Raw genomic sequence first — 19,694 nt, forward strand, 5'->3', positions numbered from 1 at the left:
AGAGAGAGAGAGAGAGAGAGAGAGAGAGGATAGGTCAGCGTGATGGAGAGCTACTTCAATGAGCGAGTGAGAGAGTGAGTGAGTGAGTGAGTCAGTGGGCGAGTAAGAGGGAGTGGGTGGTTAAATGGAGGGAAAGAATAAGTCAATGAGTCATACCATTGTTATTGTATTGTATCTAGCTAGTTAAAGGCTTTTTTACCTAGTTAAATACAAATGTGCATTCATTCGAAAAATGTAATGAAAGGTTGTATCTATTTTCTTATAAATGTTTTGTTCGACGTTGATCACAAATGCTTTACAACACGTTTGCAATGTGTATATACTGCCTACACGTATTGGTAAATGAGGGGAAATGAAAGGATGCCCTCTAGTGTAAGAAATAGAGAATTATTGTTGAAACGTTAAACATTTTCAATGTGAAAAGCCTGAAAATTTGCAATTTGTGACAATCCATGGACTTCAAGTATTTAATTTTATCTGATTTACAATTCCATCCATTTTATTTTCAATTATAATCCATTATTATCTTTGTTGGACAACATTCAGTAATTAACTTAGACGACTTCTTCTAACGGATATTATTTGGAATCACCTAGTCAATGAGGTTGTACACCTATGTGTGGATACATAAAAGTTCGTTGTAATTATACTTATGCAGGCTAATAATGTGTGCTTAACTTGAATATGTAAGCCATTGAGCAAAGAAATCCCAGGTGCATCCTTTAAGAAAAGACTGCAGCTAAATACTATATAAAAAGACCAGATTATAGTAGTGCGATCACTAGGAAACACTTACAAAGTGTTTGTGCAATGCATGTGGCACAGCAAGGCATCCTCACACTGCAGCCCCCCGACCATCAGCCACTATGCTGACAGTGGTGACAGCGCGCCTGCGCAGTGCATCCAGGGGCTCGGCGGCGATCGGTGCTGAAGTTGGGCGGATGGCATAAAAACAGCGGCGATGGACATTTCAGCACAGGATTCCCATTTACGATGTCATTAAATAAGCATCGGGAAAACGCTCGTTCAAATCTACCATCGTACCACACTGACAGCATTTAATAAAGCGGTAAGATAATGTTTATTCTCTGCAAATCACGCTAGCTGCAGCTGGCTAGCCGCCGTTAGCACAGCGCTAGCTCTCTGTTCAGCCGCCGCCTCCTCCTCCTCCTCCTCTCCGCTGGGCTGGAGATAGTTGATACGGTTCACTGTGGGCTTAGCTAGCACCAGAAAGTGTGTGTGTGTGTGTGTGGGGGGGGGGGGGTTGGTTTTTTTGTATCATAATTTAGGCGGAAGTCAACCACGAGCAGTCATCCCCATGAATGGATGTTGATTCCCCGCGATGGAGGGATGGTTTTATTAGCCGTAGCCTCACCTGCAGGGAGCGGGGCTCGGATGCTCGGGAGCAGACGGCTGCAAGAGGAGCCTCGCTCCTCCAAAGCCAGCTAGCTGCCCCCGTAGCTCTGTCACGATGAGCCTCCTGCCTACTGATCATCCAAACGGGCCTGCCAGGGAATCTGTCTTGTAGATGTGTTGCCAACGTACTGTACTCATCTTTCAACGTTGTACATATTTTTAGTGCTGTATTCTTTCGGCAACGTGTGTGTGTGTGTGTGTGTGTGTGTGTGTGTGTGTGTGTGTGTGTGTGTGTGTGTGTGTGTGTGTGTTGTGTGTGTTGTGTGTGTTGTGTGTGTTGTGTGTGTGTGTTGTGTGTGTGTGTTGTGTGTCCCCCTCCCTTCCCCCGCTGTCGTACTGTACTCTAAACAGGGTCCGAGCACAGCTGAAATAACGCCCACATTGCAGTTTCCTATAGATTGTTGGAGCTGCTAAATACAACTTGTAAAGCCAGTGGAATCACATATATGTGCATTTAATATTAATGTTAAATCTCAGTTTGTCATGCAAACATTTCATCCCTATAAACACAAATGTCTTAGCTCTTCTTGAATCTCTATACAATTATTAAATATGTGTATTTCGCCTATTGACACATAGGTAGGCCTACTAGATGAATTGGTTTGGGAAAATAACAGGTTTGGGAAAATAATTATGGTGAATTCTTGATGAAAGCAATTTATTTAAAGTTGCGTAGTGTAGTAATTAGTGGCATCTAGTGGTGAGGTTACAAAATGCAACCAACTAAACCACTCTCAACCCCCACCTCCTACCCCCTCACTTCCTACCCTCTTACCTCCTACCTCCTCACCTCCTACCCTCTTACTCCTACCCCCCTAACTCCTATCATTCAAATGAGCCTAGAAGGTAATGGGTCATTCCAAAAAATTGTCATTGTCTGACTGCATCGAGTTACCAAGTCTCGGTTCCTTGATAGTTATACAGTGTATTTAGTCTGTACAACTAAAGGTCATAACTTACAAATAAGATATCTGATGATATTATAAACAAAACATGGCTCCCAGGTATCAAAACACAGCGATTCTTATTTTAATTGGATTATACACTAATTAAAACTTACTTTTGAATATTGCATTATTCATGCGTGAATATTACCATCTCGGCAAAATCCGATAGATTTTAGATGCCACTAAATGCTACAAACCGCACCTTTAATTGAGTTAAAGGTAAAGTAAAAAAAAGTTACATTTAAAAATTGTTGCAATAAATTAGTATGAAGATACTAAAGTATTTTCCTCCATGTTTTTCAGATGCTGTGGAAACGTTTCCCTGCTCGCTGTATTTCTTCATCTGCAATGAACCCTTAGCTGTGCAATACCATCATTTTACTGAAGCTTAGGAGGGTGAGAGCGGAGAGCGCTTGAATACCCTGTCCAGGGAGGCACAAGGAGAAGAGATAACTATTGTTATTTATTTTGCCTCTCTCCCATCCCTTTCTAAATGTCAGTTGGTCAGAGATGGTGAAATTAGCAGTCCATCTCCCAAGTACCGGCTCTCCCATCCTCCATTTCCAACAAGCCAAACAGTCAGTCAACAGTTAGTCAGTCAGACAGATAGTCAGTCCACCAGCCTCGGTCATCCTCCCACCTATTACCTCAGCGCCATGTCCGCTCTGTGTAACCTGTCTTCAGGATTCTACTAATTCTCATGGTAGGTGTGCTTTTTAATCATCAAATGTGATTGCGTGGTTGCTTTATCATCTCCCTGCGTTCTAATTAATCGGTATCAAATATCCTATTAGTGTGACTTTTTCGTTATTAACTGATTTCAAAAGATCAGCTGGTAATGTAGAAAGGAATTGACAATATCCCATTTGTATGCGTCTGTCATTTAATATCAGGTTTACCATATCGGGTCCATCTCTCTGTCTCCCATCTGCCCTCCCTGTGCATCGCTGGGTTTTTAATGTTGCATATTTCCATGCTGTATTTGCATGTTCTTTCACTGTATCCTTCCCCTCTCGGGCTGCAACAAAGCCCTGGCATGCCGTCGTTTGCATCTGGACACCTGTTTTTCCATGGCTGCCCCGGAGCCGCTGCATAACCGATGATTGCTCAAGTGGTCAGGTGACCGCATTTACATATCAGGCAGGTCCTTTCAGCACCGCCGCTGAAGCCCCATCAGGGTGGTGGGGAAAGCCAAAAGAGTGTAGAAGTGATCCCCGGTAGAAAGTGAGAATTTGAGTGGTCTCAACCCGGTTTCCCTACGGCTCTTGTTTTTTTGTTGAATTGGGTTTAAAAGCTAAAAAAAGTTTTGATGAGGAGTTGAGTCTGCAGGATGACTTCAGAGGTAAGTAATTTTTTTTCCCTGCGGTCATTTGGCTGGTCTGCTTTTGGCATTTGTGTCCCTCAGGGTTTTATGCAAAAAATAAGTGGTGATATGGTTCACGGGTTACCCGTGATCAGTACAGATCAACCCTCACGGTTCGGGACGCAAGTTGTCTAGGATGAAATATATTGGTTGACACACCGAAATGTTGACTATTGGTCCTGTCTCAGGTATTTGGCTCATTTCGATTCGCCCCTGCCTGCTTCAGAATGGCTGGCTTTGGGCATTCACAAACCTGTCCTTAAAACAACCCTAAACGTTCGTTTTCAGAAATGTGCAACTCACCGAGTGGTTAGTGTTGTTCGTCGATGTTCATAAACAAGTATCGTAGCGAAATACAGTTTCTGTCGTGTTTTATTTCGCGTCTCGTTAATCCCATTGAAACGGAAATCGGAACCGGAAGCGGAAATGGGCTGTTTATGTTTGGTTGTAGTTTTTTCTGTGCTTCCTTTGGACACAGTTTTTATTTTTTATTTATTTACTATCCATTTTATAAAGAAGAAGGAATAATGCCTCAGATTGCACTTTATTTTCTTTAAATTATTTTTTATAAGTTTTTGTATAGGTATATTTTTATATACCCTAATTTTTTAAAATATTTACTATGCTTAAAGGAAGCAGGATTATTACCTAATTTTTCACTTTATTTTGTTGTACACATTTGAAGATTTTATTTAAAGTCACATTTGTCTGGTTATCTTTTTTTGTTGTTGTTGATCCGAAAATGATCCGACCCGTGACTCAAAAACCGTGACACGATCCGAACCGTGGGTTTTGTGATCCCCTACAAAAAATGCTACGTTTATAACGGGGTGGTAGCCCTAGAGAGTCCATCACATTTATGATGCACCCCCAGTTGGGGCTGCTCTTCAATTTGACCACAGTTATACATGAACTTGGCAAGCTTGGAGTCTGATATGGAGAATTGTGGTCCATAAACACAGCTGACTCATGTTACAATCCCCCCCCCCCCCCCCCGTACAAGAATATAACAAACCCCAACAAAGTGGGCTTAGTGGCAGAAGGATGTGTACATGCAGCGTGTTCAAGAGGTTCTTCAGGTTAATGCTGATGGAGCCAGGTGTGGGCTTGGACAGGGAGAGTGGGGCATGCATCTTTTCTAATCTGGGCGCCTACCTGGTCATAAAAGGGAGTGATAAAATGTGCAGTTTATGTCTGTTGTTATGCACATTCCAAAAAATTAACCGACTGGACATCCTGCCCAGCTTTCTTTGTCCTTTGAACAATGCTAAGGGGAATTCCCTGCTCACAAGGAAGCCTGGCATCGCCGCTCCAACAATAACGTTGGGTTGCACCGCTCCATTACTTTGATCGTAGAAAGCTCCTCTAAACGTGGGCGCTATGAACATCAATATCATCGGCTGTGTGGAGTTGTTCAAACGTTGTCTTCTAACCGTGTCTCCCATGTGGTTAGCCTTGTGTTTCATGTCAGAATGAAAGAAAAGTATGCGTTTCTATGATATTCACTTCGGAGTGCTAAAGGTTAGAATTGCATATTTTCCGTATGAGATCATTTGATTAGCGAATGATGACAATGTTTAAGAATCAGATCTGTGTTTGATCTGTGTCTGATCTCTTATGGACATAAAGGGCTTTTTATATGTCCAAATGAGATTCAACGTGCATGGATGATTTTGCATTAACTGAACAAAGCCTGCGTCATTGTATGAGCTTAGAGGTGGGAGATCTACAGATGTGCCATAACGTGATTGGTGCTGCTTTTGTCTGAGGGCGGGACTTTTTTGTAAGAAGAGTCTGTTGATCAGGATAGAATAGAACAGAGAAAAGGGAACCTCTCTCTTTCTCTGTCTCTGTGTGTGTATATTTTACATGAATTATGCGAGTGTGTTAAATGCTTCTCTGTGTGTGTCTCTGCAGCCCCGTAGTCTGAGTGGAGTGGAGATGAGGAAAAGGCAGGCGGGCCACATCGAGGGCCCCCCGCAGGCCCCCGGTCAGCCCCGACCCAACACCTGCTGCCTATGCTGGTGTGGCTGCTGCAAGTGCCTCTGGTAAGCCGTCCACACAACCCCATGCTCCGTCACTCCCAGGCCCCTCTGCTGGCGGGAACAGGTGCCCCTGCTCACCGGAGACACTGACTTGGTTGGAATGGAAATTAAATCCATTGATCTGGTACATTTTCTTTTTAATGCCTAAAGGTTTTCTTTATTATTCTTTTTTTCTTTCCTTTTGTCTTCATAATTAAAGGGCAAGTTTGGAAGGCAGTACAATCACTACCTACATCATGATTTTATAATTATTCACCACTGTGCGTGTTTGTGTGTGAGAGAACAGGTTTACTACATAACGGTGACAGTGGTGTATTTCAGGGTGCACTCACACTAGGCCATCTGGCCGTGGCCGTCTTCACACCTTACCGTGCTCAAATCTGCCTGTGTGAGTGTGGCCAGTCTGGCCAGGCCAGGCCAACTTGGCCACTTGGGAGAGGTGTGCTGCTACGGTACGGGCCGCCACGGTACAGATGCTAATGAGCCGATATGCTCATACGCACGGCTACGCAACCTGAGCTGGATGACGCATGAAGTCCATGCGATGACCATGGACATAATAAAGGCGACAAGCCTTCTTTCCCATTAAACGGTAAACGTGGCGTCAAGCGGTTCAACTGTTGGTTCACGTTGGTCCCATAGAGAAGTTGAGTGTCTGTTAGCCATTTGGGTAGACGATGCTATTCAGGCACAGTTGGAGAAGACCCACAAGAATTCCGATGTATTTGGGAGAATCCGCGACCATATGCAAAGTCTGTGGGCTCTATCTGAGAACGGCTCTAAATATGCAACAGACTCAGCAAAGTGCGAACTGTGTTCTCTGTGTTGTTGTCCATTGTTGTTAAAACTCTGAATGGCGGCAGACTTTATTATGGTCCATGCAGCGGACGCTTGGTGATGACGTGATACGACGTGATGACGTACGTACAAGAGTCTACCGTGGCAAGGCCACAGTTGCGACGGCCAACGGCCACGGCCAGATGGCCTAGGGTGCACTCACACTAGGCCATCTGGCCTTGGCCGTGGCCGTTTTCACACCTAACCGTGCTCAAATCTGCCAGTGTGAGTGTGGCCAGTCTGGCCAGGCCAGGCCAATTTGGCCACTTGGGAGAGGTGTGCTGCTACGGTACGGGCCGCTACGGTACAGATGCTAATGAGCCGACACGTGCACACGCACGGCTACGCAACCTGAGCTGGATGACGTATAGTCTATGAGACGACCACGGACATAAAGGCGACGAGCCTTCTTTCCCATTAAACGGTAAACATATATCCAAAATAAGCAACAGACTCAGCAAAGTGCGAACTGTGTTCTCTGTGTTGTCCATTGTTGTTAGAACTCTGACTGGCGGCAGACTTTGTTATGGACCATGCAGCGGACGCTCGGTGATGACGTGTTACTTACGACGTGATGACGTATGTACAAGAGCCTACCGTGGCCAGGCCATAGTTGCAACGGCCACGGCCAGATGGCCTAGTGTGAGTGCAGGCCAGAGAACAATGGGGCCATTTGAGCACGGTTAGGTGTGAAAACGGCCAACGGCCACGGCCAGATGGCCTAGTGTGAGTGCACCCCTAGTGAGAATGCAGGTGTAACCAACTGTATTTTTAAAGGTAATATAACAATGCAGTGGTGCATCAATCCCAGGTTATGAGGAGACTGGCTTGTATTCTTAATAGAACTCTGATAAAAGGAATAACACACAGACACAGTGAGGCACGTTTGACCTTTTATCTAACAATCTAACCATATCTAACCATCAGAATCAATCAGATTATTTACACAATAATAATAATAATAATAATAACAAACTAAATAAAATGGGTACCCAGCAAGTCTTTGAGTGCACTCGATTCAATGAAAGGGGGCGTTCTGTTCCTACCACTACCGCTACGGCCGAACGCTCTTGAGCAGGGGCCAGTCGATGACAGGCTGTTCTCTTGTTCAAAGTAACGTCAAATCTTCCTCCATATCTTCTATTTCTTCCGTAATAACCTTTGCTTCGTTTCTCTTTGTCTATATGTTCACTCTTCAAGTCTATGTTCGCTCTTCAAGTCTATGTTCGCTCTTCAAGTCTATGTTCGCTCTATTAGGGAGCGTCAACAAAAACACGGTCTCCAGGCAACCGTTTCAGTTAGCGGCCGTCAGGAATATAACCTTTTCTTCGTTTCTCTTCTAGTCTATATGTTCACTCTTCAAGTCTATGTTCGCTCTTCAAGTCTATGTTCGCTCTTCAAGTCTATGTTCGCTCTTCAAGTCTATGTTCGTTCTTCAAGTCTATATTCGCTCTTCAAGTCTATGTTCGCTCTTCTTACGCGTCAAGCAGAGAACCAGCGTCAACAAAACACGGTCTCCAGGCAACCGTTTCAGTTAGCGGCCGTCAGGAATACATTGTAGCACGTGAACACTGGTCGCTACAATATACTGGGAATATATATATACTATAGATATACACCATACACACTACATTATATATATTATTATAATATATACATTCATATAAAATACATATATTAGCAGAGAGAGTGAAATAGCATGGGTTACACAGGCCAGAGAACAATGGGGCCAGTTGAGCACGGTTAGGTGTGAAAACAGCCAACGGCCACGGCCAGATGGCCTAGTGTGAGTGCACCCTTAATGTCTTGCTAAAAGGACACTTTACTGTTGCTAGTTCTTCCCAGAGGGGTAGGGTGACAGGACGCCCCGGTTGGTCCGATATTGTCCTGGTTAAAAGCTGGGTGTCCCCAGTCCCGACAAATATCTGCAACATACACTACAAAATTGTTTTCACAATAAATAAAAAATATATTTACATGGGTAGGTCCTATTCATTAAACCCAATCAAAAAAACGTAGACAATGCTCCACGCATGTTAATTGACCAGTGATTTGTCTGTATTTGTTTCAATCAATCAATGCGGTTGCTAGCACTTGTGGTTCCATCATTTCAGTATGCTAACAGTTAGCTGTCATGCTAAGGGGTCTTAAAATGGGCCTTCAATTGTCATGCCTAACGAAAGTGCTGCGTTATGCATAATCTTTCCGGTCACGCGTTTTGGATATACTTCATAATCAGATGGAAGCCGATTGTGCGTGCATATATGTGTATGTGCATGAACATGCAGTACAATTATAAAATGTTCAGTACAAGGTGATGAAGTGTCAATGCATGCACAATTCTGCAAGCAATTTGTGAAATTTGCAAATTTTCAAACAATTAGGTTCTGAGCGGCTAAGAGGTAGCTGCCGGCCTGTCCTGGGAGATCCTCAAAGCTGGGGATGGGGATCACCTGGCCTGAGAGCGTCCAGCATCACCTCTTCTAAGGTCGATGCTAGGGCTGGGCGATATACCGGTTTTAAAATTATACCGGTATATTTTTGAAAGCGATATGTAGTTGAGACAATATCGCCATACCGGTATCTTATATATTATTTTGATGTTGCCCTGCGAGCGCTATTTTATAAAGCCGACCGTGTGTGTGTGTGTGTGTGTGTGTGTGTGTGTGTGTGTGTGTGTGTGTGTGTGTGTGTGTGTGTGTGTGTGTGTGTGTGTGTGTGTGTGTGTGTGTGTGTGTGTGTGTGTGTGTGTGTGTGTGTGTGTGTGGTCAGCGTGTGAGTGCAGTGGACGAGCCAGCGGTAGCGTGCATGTCAGTTTAGTGAAGTAATGATCGAGTCCGGTTGTGTGTAAAAGAATAAGCACCCGGCAAGAATCGGTGGCCGCTTCATACCGACCATATTCCGACCTATAAGCAGACCCACTGCCGGTCAAAGTGAAGGGTGTGTTGCCCCTGAGAGATCATCGTCCTGGAGGGAACGTGTCTGGGAGCCGACAGCAGAAAGTTGTAACACTAACCATCTCGTAGTCAGAGGCGGAGCGCAAGAGTACGTGCTCTAATAGTGCAAGATAAAAATAAAACACATTAATTTGAATGATTTTAGCTTGTGTGTGATTTATCGCGGGCATGGGCACACACAAGCTAAAATCATTCATATTATAGAAGAGGCTGTCAAGGAAAACAGGATTTTTTTGTCTCTATTGACGTCTTTGGTATCACTCCGCAATAGGGCTTTGACTTTTGCCCAAAAATCATTTCGAAGTTTGTTTGTTTAGTAATATTAATATTCGAATATATTAGAATATTTATTAATATTTTGACCATTAAATGCCTTCAGTAAGACCTGGGCTGAATCCGAATACTTAGTACATACTATTTCTGTTCAGTGTCTACTACTTGACCGTACTACACTTGACAGTGTAGTACGGTCTACAGCTATGCGTAGAACGCCTCTGAACGCTTCCGAACACCGCCGAAACTCCACCGGATGTTTGGAGATGACGTATCTCCCCTCAGATGCCGGCAAAATTACCTTGATAAGTTACCTGTTTTCCGTCTTGTCATCGTTGCTATTAAATTAAAAATATCTCTTTTTACTTAATTACTTTACTCTCTTTTTTTCACCGCTTTCTACGACGTCTTTCTAAGCCGCTGTTGGTAGCATATATCTATGGTTGGTAGTGTCGGGTCAGCCATCTCTTCTTCGTTCGTTACCAGACTCCGGTTGCATTGTCTTTGTGGGATAGCGTAGTGACCTACCGTTGTATACTGTGGCGGTAGTACGCATTCGGAAACGTTTTCCGTACTACACAATGCATACTGAGCATTCGGACGCGCTATATTTGTGGCATACTACAAAATGCATACTATGTATGTAGTATGAGTATGAGTATTCGGATTCAGCTCTGGATTGGGCTTTGCGAGGATTGTTTACCGGCGTTGCTATGGTTACCGGTCTAGCATGTTCCAACAGTTTATTAGGTTTCTAATAAATCGCTGTCTAATCAATACCTCATTCACTGCCTCTTCCGTGGTCATTACAATATTATGAATAGACTGCGTCGGGTTCTCCGATGTCTCTCCCTCTTGGCCTGCCCATAACAGGTTTGAATATTAAGGGCTGCCTAATATTCGTTCGAATTTTGATTTATTTTTTGATATTCGAATCACGAAGTTCGGAGTCAAAGCCCTACTCCGCAAATAGTCCGGTAACTCCAGCGTCTTCGGTTGCTATGCGACGTCAACGTCTTTGGCGGACTATTTCTCTGCTGATCAACACTACGAATGCTGGTTACAAATAAATTGTAAAAAGACACACCATGAAGTTATTTTTTCGTTGAGGCAAGTAGCCGTGTAATAAGCGGGATAATGTATAGAACGTCGTCGGTCATTATTGAAAATAAGCCCCTTCAGGTCGGTGTCCTGTTCGCCCTGTCGGGGCTTATTTTCCCGATAATGACCGGCGTTCTTTACATTATCCCTTACATATCTGTTGTTATAGCACAGCTGTGCTTCGTTGAGCAAAAAAAAACACTAAATAAATGGTTGATAGTGATTACTTGTGGCGCAGAGTTAAAACTACACACTTTACCTGTTTTGTTCAAAATATCGTTATCATATCGTATATCGCCATTCGAACAAAAAATATCGAGATATGTGTTTTGGTCTATATCGCCCAGCACTAGTCGATGCCCCCCGAGATCCCGTCACAGGAGATCTCACCTATAATTGCGAGTGCCTTCTCCTCCATCTGTGTTAATTCTGGCACTGTGCTGGGCCCAGCACCAGTTAGACGCCGGTCTCTTCAAAAAGATATTGTATTTATTTTAAAAATCGAAACTGAACAAAACTATTTCTTCTAAATTAAGGAAATTATACTGGGAAACTAATAAACCATTATGAGAAACGAGTGAATGTTTTAAGTGGTCGAAAGACTTTTTTCAACCACCGCCTCTGTCTCTTGACATTTAGTTTTCACCTGACAAACACACACTGGCCGGGCGGTGCGCAAAGCCATGTTCAGCTGCTCAATCCCGCCCCTTATATGTACGTAGCACACAGACCCCTACAGGTAACAAGAATCAAAGCAGTCTCAGCATAAATAGTATTAAATAATAAGCTAAATAAACTATTCCAAATGTAGCTTTCATTTCAAAATGTCTATTTTCATAAATAATCAACAAGTCAGACACCTTTTGTAAACGGAAAATCAATAGCCTCATTTGAACGCCTGCGACAGATGTAAGTAATTATGTATGTGATTGCCTCAATCTCCTCAGCAGTTTTCTATATTTTCTATATGTATATTGTAAATCAGTGTAGGCTATGCTATGTTCGCCCGTGTTTAGATAATTGTTTAGGCTTATGGATTTCGAGCAACGTTTTATTCGCAAAGACTGCAATGTCTTTCAGTCATGCGCATGAAATGGAAACTCGATCTCTGAGCAATCGATTTCAGCACGTTCTTTCTGGACAGCGCCATTTACGAACGACGTAAGGAGTGTTTCCTAAGAAGACTCCTAAGAGAACGTTCGGGAACCACGCCTATAGAGGTAAAGAACTTTGAAGTCTAATTGTAGGAGTCTTCGTAGCGCGCTAAGAGAGAACGTTAAACGTAGGCAACCTGGTCTCACAGGATACTGGATTTTCCGTGATCTGATTCTCTTTTGCATTTGACATATAGGGTGCACAATATCCCTTCTGAATCTCTCTCTCACTCACTCTCCCTCTCTCTCTCTCTCTTTCTCTCTCTTACTCGTTTCGTTCTGTAGAGCAGGAAAAAGTCTTTATATATTTTTATTAACAATAATAACACGCACTGCCATTCACGCGCACACGCATATACGCTGCTCTCATAACACTGCTAAGTCTATCTTTTTACTTTGTGCTTGTGTGTTTCCTGCAATTATTTTCTTCATGAATGACTTAAACCCATTGGTGAAACACAACTTTGCCAATGTGGCAGTTCCATGAGCAACGGGGATTTCTGAAGGTTACAGTGGCGGCGACTAGCATCAGAAGCTGAACCCTCACTATGGTAGAGCTAAGAAGGTTCTACGAGCGCTTCAGACCAATCTTACCAACAAACAACGTACGTAAGAGATTCGTAGCAAAGAACGTTTTGGGAAACATGCGAGATGTTAAGGTATAACTTAAAGTAGAGGTTACGAATGACGTAGCGTTAAGAAGGCTCTAAGAAGGTTTCGGGAAACCGGGCCCTGATAATTTAGACTTGATGAGAAACAAACAGGTAGTTATCTTGAGAACCCGTTGTACAAGTTTGACACTTGAGCCTTCTATTGAAAGGTCAGGGTAATTAGAATTGAATGATACCAAGCCAAACAATTCACAAAATATTGAAATTGCGCAAACACAATGCTTAGTTGTCAAATAGTGCCCATACACTGGATTACAAGTTTATAGTGCTGATGCATCAAAAACAACTTTGAGGAAAAAAACAATCAAGGTAAGAGATCATTTTTGGTTGTAAAAAGAGTATGTTCTTGATTGATTTTTGCCTCTAGTTCGGCAAGATTTAGTCATGGAGTAATATTGTTGTATTTGGAATGGTCTCATTCCAAAAAAATAGCCTCCCCATGTTCCATTCCCTCAAAAGCATTTCAATATTAGTGCCAAAAGCAGTTAAAACACATCGATGTAACCGTATCTAGAAATTTTGAATTATTTTGGGTTCAGAAAGATTCAACATGTCTGTTGTTTGCAGAATGGTTCAATACCAAATGTTTTCTTCTGGCGGTTTGGTTGCCAGCGTAAAACCCCATCAGATGCCCCAGGTCCAGAGAAGCGGAGCCGGCTCTTGCTCCTCCCATTTGGCTCTGCAGCGAGACCTTCATGGACACGCGTTGCAGCAGAGCCAAAGAGCGTTTTGTATATTGCTCCCACTTCCACAAATACAAATACAATACAAAGTTTTGCAACACATTTATTGCAAAAATTCTTGCAAAAGGCATTTGTCACTTTGTTATGCAGGGGGGCACATTTGGGAAATTGCAATGAACAATTTGAGATGTTGTAATTAAGTGAGTTAAGCTATTCATATCAAGACATTTTGGAATCAAGTTGCAGCTGTTATAGTATTTATGAAAATATCTATGTATTAGTGAAACATTTTCTTTGACTTCATAATCACAACATGTGTCTGATAAAAAGTGAAATGTAAACGGGTGAGATTTTGGTTCTACAAGTTCTCAGATGACGTCCACAAGCTCTCACGCATGCAACCTAATGGCCCAATCCCAATGTCACAGACTTTGCTGCGTGTTCTTCTCGCAAAATTATCAAGGCTTTAGGGCTGTCCCAATGTCGAATTCCAAAGGGCGTGAGGGTTTGAGTCCACACTTACCGAGCCCTTTCCGTGAGTCTGCATCAGTGCAGACTTCACCCAAGGGAATTCAAAGCGTTGTGACGTTTAACGCGGAGACCATAGGGAATTCTGGAAATTAGGAAGGTAAACAACAAGACAACGCTACTGTCAATGCGCGACCAGATGGGAATTCCGGCCTTTTTTTAGTGAGCCGGATCATTTGGATTGGATACTAATTACACCTTTTATAATTCAGCCAAATGTAGCCCGTTCTGACTTATGATTAGTATGTGTAGGCCAATATTCACCTAATTCAATACATCCTTTTATAAGTATTCAAAAGTAAAAATTATATTTTCTAATATCAATAAACCTCTTTAGCCGATTGTTTTCAATGCATTTAGAAAAAAAACAAAAAATGAGAACTCCCAAACCGGCAAGTGTCAGCCGGTCTGTCATTAAACGTTGCCAAGGTAACATGTGCTCTCGTGAAATGCTGTCCCAATCCCTTGTATACCTATCTGAGCCCATGTGGCCTCACGCACTCACTTTGCTCCTGAGATCAATTAAGTCTGTGAGTCCATAGTCCTTAGTCCTCAGGGCTCACTTTGGGATTGGGCCATTGTCCTTCATAAATGATGCCCAGTTTGAGGGGTTGCAATGTTGTCAAACTAAACAGGGGCCAACTCAAGTGTGTCTCTTAATGACCAACCAGGAAGTCAAAAACCAGCAGTTTATTTATTACAATTAAAACACGACCATGCAACAAAACACACGTAGACATGCAAAGAGTACAGACTCACTAGTTGATGCTGCTATAGTGCTCAGCTTATGTTCTGTATTTTAATTCTTTATTATTATTCCAAAACTCAGTATTTCCCTTAGACTCCACTCACATTTCTTAGAGTTCAGCCTGTATTGGAATTGCTAAATATTATTTTTCTTATTAAAATATGAAAAAAAAAATGTATCCATTTTTAAACATTACTGTAGCAGTCCATGCTACACTGCACCTAGGTGGCTTTTCTGGGCTCCTCCATAACCAAGAACACAGGGTTGATGATGTTGGGAACGGGTTTATTGTAAGGTTTGCAGACAATGATGGATAAGCTGGTGCTCAATGCAGGAGATCACTACTTAGGCTACGTTTACACGATGACGGTCTGAACAGAAGACGCAAAAGTGGCGTTGCGTCTTCACTTTTTATTCCGCGTTTAGACGAGTGTTTTCGGGAGGAAATCTGCGTGCATACGGTGACGCAAAAGTGTGTGGAATTCGATTGGGTATGCATGCCAGGCTGCTAGGTGGTGCTGTGATAGACTTTCACACAACACCGCCATGTCTGAGCGCATGCGTAGAATCTTCCTTCTCTTATCCGTGCCGCAAAAACCAAAAAGATCCTTCTATGTTCAGTAATACTATCTGTAAATATCCTGTACATTTCGTGGAAATACTCCTGTATGCTTGTTAGAGCTGCCAGAGCAGCTTGAAGGTCCGACGCATGGAAATAATCTGACATGTTTGTTTATTTCCTTGTACTGGCACATGTATGTGACGTAAACGCGTACGCGACTTGAGCAGATCTGAGCAGTGTTTTGCGTCTTGGCAGTTTAGACGGAAACGCTACGGCGGAGCGTTTTCAACTTTTCCACTCTGGAGGGTGGTTTCAGATTTATGCGTTTTCATGCCCCAAAAACGCCGTCACCGTCTAAATGAAAGGCACTTCCGATAAAATATTTTGTCGTTTTCACCCGCAAGCGTCCTCGTGTAAACGGGGCCTTAGTGTGTGCGATGATGGCTGGTTTAACCTGTGCACACTGATTGCTCAATGCACAACAGGTGTGCAGCCCACCCAGCCCCAGAGTCCAATCAGCCTGACTTGGGCCAGGTGAGGCTGCTTAAGCCACCCACCAGACTTTAGGCCATTTTTAAACTTGTGGATTGTAGTCACAAGCTCAAATGAGCAGGCACATGGACATCCGCGCCATGCTGTCTACTCAAACGCTTTGTCATACGAAAGCTGAGACTCCACAGATTCCATCAGTATGAACCTTATCATTCTGTGACCTAATCTCAACTAAATAGATGTTAACGAATAGCATCAATATTGCGATTCACTTTTGCCAAGTTACAACTATATACCATATGCTCAATACACTTACAACATTCAAACTTTAAACTTTTGAACTTTTAAAATATTCTCAACATTTATATTTTTCTTGAACTATGAAGCTTTATTAACACACGTTTGGGCACATTTTACACTCAGCAGGCACTCACCAGGAAATGCATTTTCTAGTTCGGTGTGAATCTTTGCAGTTGAACCCTTAGCGAGAGGATTCAAACTCATCCCACCCTGACCTTGTGTTCCGCTATCTCTATGCCCCAAAGCAAGGCTTCAAAGCCTGCTCAAACGGCTGCCCAGCTCCTGTGAGCGGCCTCCGTGTGGCTGCGTCTCACCATGCGAGCGAGGCTTCTGAATGAGACATTGTTCCAGGCCTATGAATGGTGAATGTCAGGCTTCTTCGGCACCACTTGATGTGAAGTGGGGGGCAGGCTGTGGCCAGGACCTGCAGTCATTGGTCCGTGACTCCAATAGGGGGCTCGGTGCTTCTAGTGACAGTGGCAAAAATTTGGTAAAAAAAATAGTTAGGGTAGGTAAGAGTTTTGGAGAAAACATAGCCCTGCTTGTCCGTCGATGCCAGGAAAAGGCCCCTCAATTATCTTTAGAAACAACGTTCGATGGATTGCCTTTTGCAGCATGTCGGTGTATATCAATATGACCATTGGCCGTGTAATTGGAATGGTATTTGAATTGCAGTAGTGTTTTCATTTGTGGTGTTCTTACAACACATGGGTTTACAAGCCACGACTAGCCAGTTGCATGTTGAGGAAAGATAATATTCACGTTCTTTTATTGATGTATTGAATGAATTAAATGCCTCAGGTGTGATTTACCCGCTAAAATCAATGTTTTAGATGAAATGTGTAATCCATACAAGTTTAAGCATTGCCTGATCATGATCAAGAATTTAGCACGTGGAAATGTGTCATGGTGATCAGAATCACCGTGCCTGTATACAAGTCAATATTTACAGTCTCTCAGCTGTAAATCAGCTGTACTATGTACATACATATATATATATATATATATATATTATTAGGTGAGTGCTACAGCGCTCAACTATTGTTCTTCATAAGTTTTCTTCTTTCTTTTTTTCCTCTTGATTATTCTCTACAAACTTTGGGACCTATCTCCTTCCTCAATTTTTCAGCTATAGGCACCATTCAAATTTTCAGAATAGCTTGGAATCGCGCGCTTTTATTTGTTATTTTATTTATTATTTTTAAGATATTTTTAAATTTTTTAATCCCACGTTACTGAAACTGTTTAGGACGTAACTAAATCAATTTTCAACCATTTATCTTCGTTCAAACCATTTAACAAATCTACACACTTGTATCTTCAATTGATAACATTTAAAATGTCTTCAAAATCACAGTTTTAGTTTCATACTATTTTCGTTTTAAGCTGTTTTCATTGAAGATGTCTGCCCATTCTGACACTCGTACTTCTTAAGACATCGTAACTCAATCATGTTTCAACCGTTTACCTTCGTTCAAACTAGGGATGCACCGAAAATTCGGCTACCGAAAAATGGCCCAAAACATAATAAACATAAAAGAGTGAACAGGCCGGAAAAAAATACCGAACATTTCTATTTTTGATGATGTGAGAAAAAAAAAAGCAACCAGTGTGGAATGAGCCGGGTGTGCTTCATCAAAAGAGAGATTAAAAAAGAGACGCACTTAAGTTTGTAGACAACTAAATGACAATACACAGCGATGAAAAAAGAGCCGAGCGCACCTGTTCAAATGAATGAATGAATTGAATGAAAAACAGCAATAGCCACATTCGGTATTCGTTTCAGTATATTCGGTTTCGGTTTCGGCCAAAGATTTTCATTTTGGTGCATCCCTAGTTCAAACCATTTAACAAATCGACACACTTGTATCTTCAATAATCTCAATAATACTTTTAATCACGCACCGGCTTGCTATTCTCTTAAAGAAACACACACACACACACACACACACAGACACAGACACAGACACAGACACAGACACAGACACACACACACACTAAACACCCAGCAGTGCAATACATTTGACCTTTCAGATTCTTCAGTTCAATTCATATTTTACCTTTCTGCATTTTTAGCAATGCATTGCGCTTTTCATTCAGCTGTCACTTTATTTGTTTCCAACCATTTACATTTTCTTAAATTGTGTGCATGTTTCCTCCATTTAGACTTTTGAACTTTTGTTCAAATCCCTTCACTTGATTTAAGCCATTTAACGTATCTTTGTGGCTTTATTAAAAAATATTTCGACCTCACTTTGTAGGCATATTGCAGCACTCACCGCATTTTTTGCAGGAAATGCATTTTCTAGTTGAATTCCTTCTCTCTCTCTTATGCACTTCCCAGCCGCCGCCACCCTGGCCTTATCTAGTCCTGCCGCCTTCTATTTCCATTGACGCATCACATGCAAAACAGCTGTGAAGAGCAGTGTATATTTAGCAGTATTGTGAGCGTGCCCGGGGCCCGAAGCCAGCCCAGGGGGGCCGACCCTGGCCATTAATGCAGCACAATGGGGGGCTTTGATGAGACACGGGGGGGGGGGGGGGGGGGAAAGGAAAGCCGTTCGTGGTCAGGATTAAAATAGACGGCTCAAAGCATATAGCACAGAGGACCTATCATGTGTGGCCAATGAGCGGGAGGTACCCCCCCTCCAGTGTGTGTGTGTGTGTGTGTGTGTGTGTGTGTGTGTGTGTGTGTGTGTGTGTGTGTGTGTGTGTGTGTGTGTGTGTGTGTGTGTGTGTGTGTGTGTGTGTGTGTGTGTGTGTGTGTGTGTGTGTGTGTGTGTTATGAATATTAAAATGGTCCCTTTTATTATTATTAAGGTGTCCAATGGGTAGTAGCTTTTGATGACACACTGTAAAGAAGGGTAAACAGAAGGAATAGCAATATATTATTCACTTTTCTCCACCTTCAATAAATCCCTGGAAGGCCTTTTGATTCCGACTAGCTCCCAAAATTGCTTAAAAGGCTCCCACATTCGATCATGGTGATCATGGTGATCAAGAAGGTGGCACCACCACCATACATCCAGCCCCTGTTCAGTACACAGAGGCCCCGGTCTGGTCTCACCGTGCTGCTCTGTGCTCCATCCATCGCAGGAATGAGGACCGCATCGAGAGGAGTGGCCGCGAGACCAAGATGGACAGCATCGAAGCCAGCGACGAACAGTAAGGCAACCCCCTCCGTCTCTAGAGGAATCCTAACCCGGAAACGCGGGCCTTGGAATTTTTTATTTTGCGTGCCAACATCCTCCACAAAGGTGTCCTGTCAACAGGCGGGCACCTGATGGCGGAGGGCTTGTTGTGTGTGCACACAGTCACCGTCACACACACAAGGTCGTTGTGACCTTTTCTGTGCTTGAGTTAATTGGCAGTGCGAGGGAACACTTCACTCCTGCTTGTTTGTTTTCGCCCTGTGCTTTCTTAGTGGTGTGTATTTTCAGTTACCTCTTCCCTCTGTCACCGTTCGCCGCAGACCACAGATATGTACAAGCAGTGGTTGTGCAAACATTGTTCCGGTTGTACGCTACTGAACCTCACATGACCCACAGTTGACAATGCAAAACCTCCCATGTGACGCTTTGTGAAGAGGGTAACACCTTGGTGTACTCTCGTATGTG

At 42.9% G+C, this 19,694-nt stretch overlaps 1 long non-coding RNA gene across 2 annotated transcripts; it reads left to right on the top strand.

Moving 5' to 3' along the window:
• The first annotated feature begins 880 nt into the window (after positions 1–880).
• Positions 881–19,688, top strand: LOC132473228 (uncharacterized). 2 transcript variants are annotated; one of them, XR_009529285.1, is made up of 4 exons: positions 881–1,069; positions 2,667–3,066; positions 5,644–5,774; positions 19,174–19,688. It is a non-coding gene; the product is annotated as an uncharacterized LOC132473228 (long non-coding RNA). The 2 variants fall into 2 exon arrangements; XR_009529286.1 differs by lacking the exon at positions 19,174–19,688 and adding an exon at positions 8,993–9,103.
• The last annotated feature ends 6 nt before the right edge of the window (positions 19,689–19,694 follow it).

Source organism: Gadus macrocephalus, chromosome 15 (assembly GCF_031168955.1).
Source record: "Gadus macrocephalus chromosome 15, ASM3116895v1".
NCBI classification, from domain to species: Eukaryota; Metazoa; Chordata; class Actinopteri; order Gadiformes; family Gadidae; genus Gadus; species Gadus macrocephalus.